The sequence below is a fragment of the Xenopus laevis genome, chromosome 5S, assembly GCF_017654675.1.
Source record: "Xenopus laevis strain J_2021 chromosome 5S, Xenopus_laevis_v10.1, whole genome shotgun sequence".
Taxonomy (NCBI): Eukaryota; Metazoa; Chordata; class Amphibia; order Anura; family Pipidae; genus Xenopus; species Xenopus laevis.
In genome coordinates this window covers 106,645,664-106,653,547 of record NC_054380.1, presented here as the reverse complement: position 1 = coordinate 106,653,547, position 7,884 = coordinate 106,645,664, and positions in this window count along the sequence as shown.

Sequence of the window (7,884 nt, the reverse complement as noted above, 5' to 3'; positions counted from 1 at the left end):
AGGCAGGAAGTGATGTCACACCAAGCCAATATGGCAGTTGCTATCCTAAACAAATAGAGAACACCCCAAGAGCTGTTAACTCAAGTATGGTAAAGTATTCTGCAGAATAAATATAGTGTTATAGCTTGCGCTATTGTGGCTAATCTATTGGCAATAAACTGCTTCAGTAGCTTTCCTTCTCCTTTAAAAGCACAACTAAAGCTTAACAAAGAAAAACGCTGCACATTATGTTTCAGGGATTCTGTACCAGCTCAAATCCACCACAGATACAAAATAGAATAAAGAAGGCGCACACCCTTAAACCAAAATTGTGGGGTGCTAATCCATAGGGGACTCCCCATGAGGGTCTCCAAGAGGGATTACAAATATTACAGAAAATGGATTAAACACCCAATTCCAAAAATAATGAATTTATTACAAAAAAAGCAAAAAAGAGACCCTTTTTTTTTAAGGGTCTTCCTCAGGGGCAAACATAGACAAAAAAAGGCAGGACTTTAGGAGTGAAGAGCTGTGCCTCCAAAGGTGTCCCAAGAACTCCCCATCTTATTTTCTACTGATTCACTGCATATGCTCTGTGCTGCTGTAAGTTATCTGAGCTTGGGAACTGATTCACAATATACTTTATATAATGAATATAAATGTTACATTACAAGGCTAATTAGCAGTTAAGTCAGATTCTCATTTCTCAGAAACCAGTGCAATTTACATCAGAAACTAATAATCAGCCCGTAGCATCAGCTTCTGTGACGCATGAAACTCATTTTCTGCTTGATGATTTGCGACAACCTGCAAGCTCAGCTTCCCAAACGCTGACCAGAGCACACTGAGCATGTGAGCGTCGCAGACAATCCTAACAAAATCCAAGATGGGGAGCTCCTGTGCACAACTTTAAAGGGCTGAATCATTAATATCATAGAGATACTGACACTTTAGGCTGGTGCAGTAAGTTCAGTACATTGAAAAAATGTATTTAAAGGACAAGGAAACCTTTTGCCAAAAGACTTTACTATTTTATTGAGGATCATTTGTTGTACCTAATCGCTAACTTTTCCCCTCCAAATACCTTTTATTACTCTTTCGGTGAAATCTTTTAAGGTTAACTGAGAAAGGTCTGTCTCGGGTGCCATTTTTTCAGCATCTCAGCATTTGTTTCTAAAGTGCAGCGTATAAACTGCTGAATGAATGCACATGGAGGAGAATCACTAGCACTGCGCATCACACAAGAGATATGCCTCTCCAATGAGTTTAACTCTTTATTAGACTTTCCTTGTCCTTTAACAGTTACAACTTTTAAACACAATCCCACTTTAAAATATGAAAAAAAAAAACAAAGTTTTGTCTTGTTTTTATGACTTTTCGGTGTACAGGATGTGATGTCACTCACATAAGACTGAGGAGAATGTAGCTTCATCGTATCAGTTCACCAGATATAACCTGACAAAGCAGACTGGAAAATTCGCCTGGCAAAAGGGAGCGGAGCTTTGTTAGCGTTGAGCTCTTTCACTAGCGAATTGTCCTCTACATCTGTTAGTAAATTGGTCCCTGCGGATCGCCTTTCTGGCGAATTTTCACTAGCGACAGTCACTTCGCCCTTTAGTAAATTCTTATTTAATGAGATTGCTTGAAGGGGTCCGGAATAGGAACATTCTTTCTTTAGGCCTATATGGTGAAACAGAATGTGCTGTGTGTGCTTTTTTCTTATTGATGTCTGTGAGTGTGGGGATGGTAGCCTCTCTGTCTCTGTCTCTTCATCTCATTCTCTCTCTCTCTGAGGCATATTAAGTACATACTTAGCTATAAATTCAGCTTAAAAAGAAATCACCAAGGTCACTAACAGGCAAACTGTATCTAGGCAAATGGCTTGTCATGTTTTTTTTCTCTGGGATAAATGCTGTGACTTCTTTTACCTTGGTCTACCCTCTTGCATATTGAGTACCATGTATATCAAAACAAGCTGCTCTGAAGATGTCATCAGAAGAATTATTATCACTACATTTTACACCTTGTATTTATACACACTGTAAAGTACTTCAGTCGCATATCATCAATGATTTTCTAAATAAAAATAACCATGTCTTTAACTGCTCTTTGTGAAAACTCTGTAGTACTTTATTAGCCAACATACAGTAACATAAAATCAATAAACAAAACAAAAAGCTGATTTTTACCTTCTTCATAATACATTAAAGATGAAAGTGAGATACGTTCTTGCAGGAAAGCAAGGTTACAGAATAAGGTTAAACTTTACCAGGAGGCATTTTCAGAAAATGTCAGTTTCGACTTGATGGTTCAAAATAATAGTAAAATACAAAATAACAGAACTGCAAGTAAATGACACTAACATGTAAGATGCTAGTATATTATTTCAGCCAATAAAAAATAATTTACTAGTATTATTGACTTGCTAGCATTACCTCCTCTGTGTCTCTCTCTTTGTACAGTACTTTCATTTTTAGATGTACCAAGATTTTATTTGTAGGCATTTTACTTAACGAACTAAAGCTAGCTAGGAATATGCGGAATTTTATACATTCAACCTACTGTGCGTGGCCAGAGGTTTAGAAGCCCTATAACAGTACTGGTCCATGCCCACAACAGTTCCCTACCTTCCCCTCCCTTTAAGCCACTTTTTGAGTGTCAGTGACACAGCACTTGGGCACTAACGGCCCTATTGATTATCAATTTCAAACAGTTTTCTAAATTTCTTTAAAACTATTTTATTTTTTAATTCTATTTTATCGTGTTAGTCAAAAATTATTTGAATCATGTTTCCATCCACCTGGGAATTTATAATTATAGCAAGCAGGCAGGAGCCATTTTGTGGACCCTGTTATTAAGTCAAGTCTTGCATCATCTCAGAATCTTGTTTGTGCACCAGAATGGAGGACCTGATGTCCATCCCCATGCCCTGGCTACACAATACAATGATTAAGAGAATTGGCGGAATGTGGGAGAGCAGTGACATCTAGGAAGTGCTGAATGGAAAGTGAAAGTAATTGTCTGCCCCGTCTCTATGCTTAAAGGCGTGGTTCACCTTTAAGTAAACTTTTAGTATGTAATAGAAAGGTCAATTCTAAGCAACATTTACACCTTTAAGGCTACACATTTATTTTTATTGCTACTTTTTATTACTCATCTTTCTATTCAGGCCTCTCCTATTCATATTCCAGTCTTTTATTCAAATCAGTACATGGTTGCTAGGGTAATTTGGACCCTAGCTACCAAATTGATTATAATGCAAATCGGAGAGCCGCTGAATAAAAATCTAAATAACTCAAAAACCGTAAATAATAAAAATTGAAAACCAATTGCAAATTGTCTCAGAATATCACTCTCTACATCATACTAAAGGTTAACTCAAAGGTGAACAACCCCTTTAAGGCATAGAGGAGGGGCAGCCAACATTTGATTGACAGCTGAGATTTTTAAATGAGTTTACAACAGCTATGAATGCTTATATAAAAAAAAAAGAATTTGGATTTTTTCATGTTTAATTTAAAGAGGACTTTTATTATACAGCTTTTTAAATCAGGGTGACAGGCCCACTTTAAGTGTAAAAGCTAGTGATGGGCAAATTTGTCCTGTTTGTCATGAACAATTCACGAAACAGAGAAAAATTTGCGAAACGTGAATTTTGACGCCTGTGGCAATTTTGATGCCTGTGTCGAAAAACTTCTGGATGTGCGTCGGAAAAATAGCTTGCGTCAAAACTGTCGCGCGTCAACGTTATTCGGAAGCCCTTTGACTTTAATGCTGGTGTCACAATTGATGCAAGCGACTTTTCTGCCGTGCACCTGAAATTTTTTGATGCTGGCGAGTTTTTTCGACAGTTTCGCAAATTTATTCAACATCGGTGAAACACAGAAATTTGCCGCAAATGTATTCGCCCATCACTAGTAAAAACCACAAGAAAACTCTAATACAAAAATTCACCATGTAAAGTTGTCAAGGTCCTATAGAAGTCAATGGGAGTCTTACTTATCCTATTAGATAAGATCAGATTCTTTATTTGTCACATGCATAGTTATACAAGTACAACATGGAGTGAAATGCATCCTGATCCACTTTTTAGACCTTTTTTAATCAATCTGGGCTTTTTGAGGTTTACTGTTTAATGCTTGAGTGAGTTTATTCTTGGTTTTAAAAACCTCTAAAATCACTTAAGACTATGGAGAAATAGGCCTTCCCATGTGCTCTTGGCTGATGTTGAAAAGCTACACTTAAGGCCCAAAGTACATTGCAATCATGATGGAATCCCTTAAATACATTAATATGTGTGAGCATAGAGGAGCTCTGGCCTTTATCTGTATGCCATTTAAGTCAGCTTGCTTTCACTAAGGGTCTGTATTAAACTTACAAATATGTACTTACTGTTTATAGTGCATGAACACTATCTCACAAATTACATTATTGCTGTATCTTAATTGAGTAAATACAGCTCACTCAAAACATTTTGATAGTTACGGAGCAGATTTGTCTTTGCCTAGTTGGATAATTAGAAGGGTTGAGTCAATAAATCTAATGAATGCTAGATGACAGAAAGCTGACAATATGAGCTTTACTATTTAAATGTAAACTTGATATGCCTTTCTGCACCTAAAAATAAATACATAACGCAGCAGGTTTTATAATGAACCATAAATTATCCAAAATAGAACACAAAGTAACCATTACACACTTGAAATTGAATACTATTTTAATGAACATTTTGAAAAAAAATTTCACATTATGCAGCTCGTTTATTAACTGGGTGCCACAAGCAAACCGGAATGGGTGTTACACCACCTAGACACCATAACAACTGCCCCTCTTAAAGATAGATACACAGCATTTCTAGAATTAACCAGCTTGTTTTCATTTTGCACAAAAGAAAAATGAAAAGAATTAAATGCATAACCAAACACTATGAGGCTTATTTATTAAAGGTCGTATTTCGGGGGGGTTTTAGAGGTTTTTGAAACCACAACTAAACTCAACTAAGCTCTGAAACCATGATTGTCATTCAAAATATTAAAAGATCAGACTATAAAAAGTGTGAACGATAAAAAAGACCCGAACTATGCACTAAAAAAATACATATATTGGTATAGGATCCGTTATCCGGAAACCCATTATCCAGAAAGTCCAAATTACGGAAAGGCGGTCTCCCATAGACTCCATTATAATCAAATAATTAAAATTTTTAAAAATGATTTCTGTGTAATAATAAAACAGTAGCTTGTACTTGATCCCAACTAAGATATAATTAATCCTTATTGGGAGCAAAACCAGCCTATTGGGTTTATTTAGTGTTTATATGATTTTCTAGCAGACTTAAGGTACAAAGATCCAAATTACGGAAAGACCCGTTATCCGGAAAGACCCAGGTTCCGAACATTCTGGATAATAGGTCCCATACCTGTACCACGAAAACCTATAAAAATGTTAGTTTTTCTGACATTTCCTTTAGAAAGAAAAGGAAAGTCCAAGTTGATTATAAGTGGTCCAATAAGATCAGCACAGCCCCCATTGGCTAATATAGCACCTCTGCAACTTTTGCTTGGCGAAGTTTGGCGTTAGAGGTTTTGTGGTTTTTCGTTTAATATATCTTTGAATTTTTAGAGCTTTTTAGAAATATATTTTTCAAGATTTGTGGGAAAAAAATCGCCATTTGATTGTTAGTAAATAGCCCCTATAAGTTATTCAAGATGGAACAGGGCAATGGTCCCCAACCAGTAGTTTGTGGGCAAAATGAATTCCTGGATTGTTTTAGTTGCATAAAAACAGATTTTACAACCATCCAGAGCCTCCTGTAGGCTGTCAGTCAACAGTGGGGCTACCAAATAGCCCTTATTTGGCATCCCAAGGACTTTTTCATGCTTGTGTTGCTTCCCAACACTTTTTACATTTCAGTGTATTTCACGGGTAAGAAAGGATGGAGCATAAGGGTTGCAAACTAGTTGCAATTCACTTTTACAGTCCTATAGCAACATATGCATGCACTTTTACGTGAAGTTCAATTTCATTGAAATAACATTCACAAAGTTATTTTCAGGAAAACCCAGGACAAACTTTGGTAGAAAATGTAAGCCTGCCTTAAATGCATACAAATGTAACTTCAAAACTTAAAGGGATACTGTCATGGGAAAAAAAAATTTTTTCAAAACGAATCAGTTAATAGTGCTGCTCCAGCACAATTCTGCACTGAAATCCATTTCTCAAAAGAGCAAACAGATTTTTTTTATGTTCAATTTTGAAATCTGACATGGGGCTAGACATTTTGTCAATTTCCCAGCTGCCCCTGGTCATGTGACTTGTGCCTGCACTTTAGGAGAGAAATGCTTTCTGGCAGGCTGCTGTTTTTCCTACTCAATGTAACTGAATGTGTCTCAGTGGGACATGGGTTTTTACTATTGAGTGCTGTTCTTAGATCTACCAGGCAGCTGTTATCTGGTTACCTTCCCATTGTTCTTTTGTTTGGCTGCTGGGGGGGAATAGGGAGGGGGGGATATCACTCCAACTTGCAGTACAGCAGTAAAGAGTGATTGAAGTTTATCAGAGCACAAGTCACATGACTTGGGGCAGCTGGGAAATTGACAAAATGTCTAGCCCCATGTCAGATTTCAAAATTGAATATAAAGAAATCTGTTTGCTCTTTTGAGAAATGGATTTCAGTGCAGAATTCTGCTGGAGCAGCACTATTAACTGATTCATTTTGAAAAAAAATTTTTTTCCCATGACAGTATCCCTTTAAAGCACATTTCATCCCTATACTGAGTTCTGTAGAACTCACAACTTTAGAACTGAGCTTCCAAACCTGAAAAATTATTTCCGTCCTTTTGACCCAGAACAATTACATTTATTTAAACAGCAATAAATTATATAGGCATTATTGTATTTTCAAAATGCCATATAAACCTAGATTGTATTAAATTACCTCTGGCCTTTTTCAAAAGGCAAAGCCTTCATGCATAATCTCCCTGTGTATATTCATTGACAAGAAAAAGGAAGGTGGCAGCATTTACTTCAACTGCTTGGCTGTAGCCCCAAAATGCTTCCATGCTCATCCCTGTAAAATATCAAGACATGAAATTAACCCACAGGCAGAGGCTGGACATTTATAAGTGCATTAAACTGACCTTTTGGATCAACATTAGTGCAGGTGATAAGTCAATGTACTCTGTATTTCAGGCAGAGGTCATGGCAGGAAGGGCAAGATCAACATTTTAAAACAGGGCATGGTCTGGTGCAGAACAGGGTCAATCATGCAAGGCTTTAAAAATAACTGGTAACTGAATAAAGCTTGGACATTCAATAAGAATAGGGAGGAGAGTGCCATCATTAGCTGCCTATGACAATGAGATTGCTAGAAATCATTACCATGAGCAGGAAAAGGCAAATATCCATCAATGACCTCACAGTTGTCCCTGTCTTTGCCAAAGTACTTGTTTTACTATTTAAATTATTTGTTTTATTCTTATGAATTCTGAGCTGAAAGCTACAAATTAATTAGATTAAAAAAGGTACAAGTTAATTACCCATCATAGATTACTAGATCATATTATTGGCATTGTCACTATATTTGTTACAGGCATTGTCACCATTTACAGTATGAAACAGGAGCCAAGCCATAGACTATTCCTCAACTGTGATAGACCTCTGAGCCCCTGAAATAAAAACTTATTCCCATATCCCATCCTTAAGAAAACAACCAGAGGAGCTTGTTGGATGGAAAATAAAAATTTAAAGTAAGAAAAAGAACAGGTGGACAAGACACTTGTTGCTTTCATTTGCAGTGAGTTTATGCAGGACAGTGCTATTTCTCAAATTGTCATGCAACTGAACTGTGTTATGTAATTTAATAAAGCACTGCTATGAGAGACACGTGAATCACTGAGTGTTCAG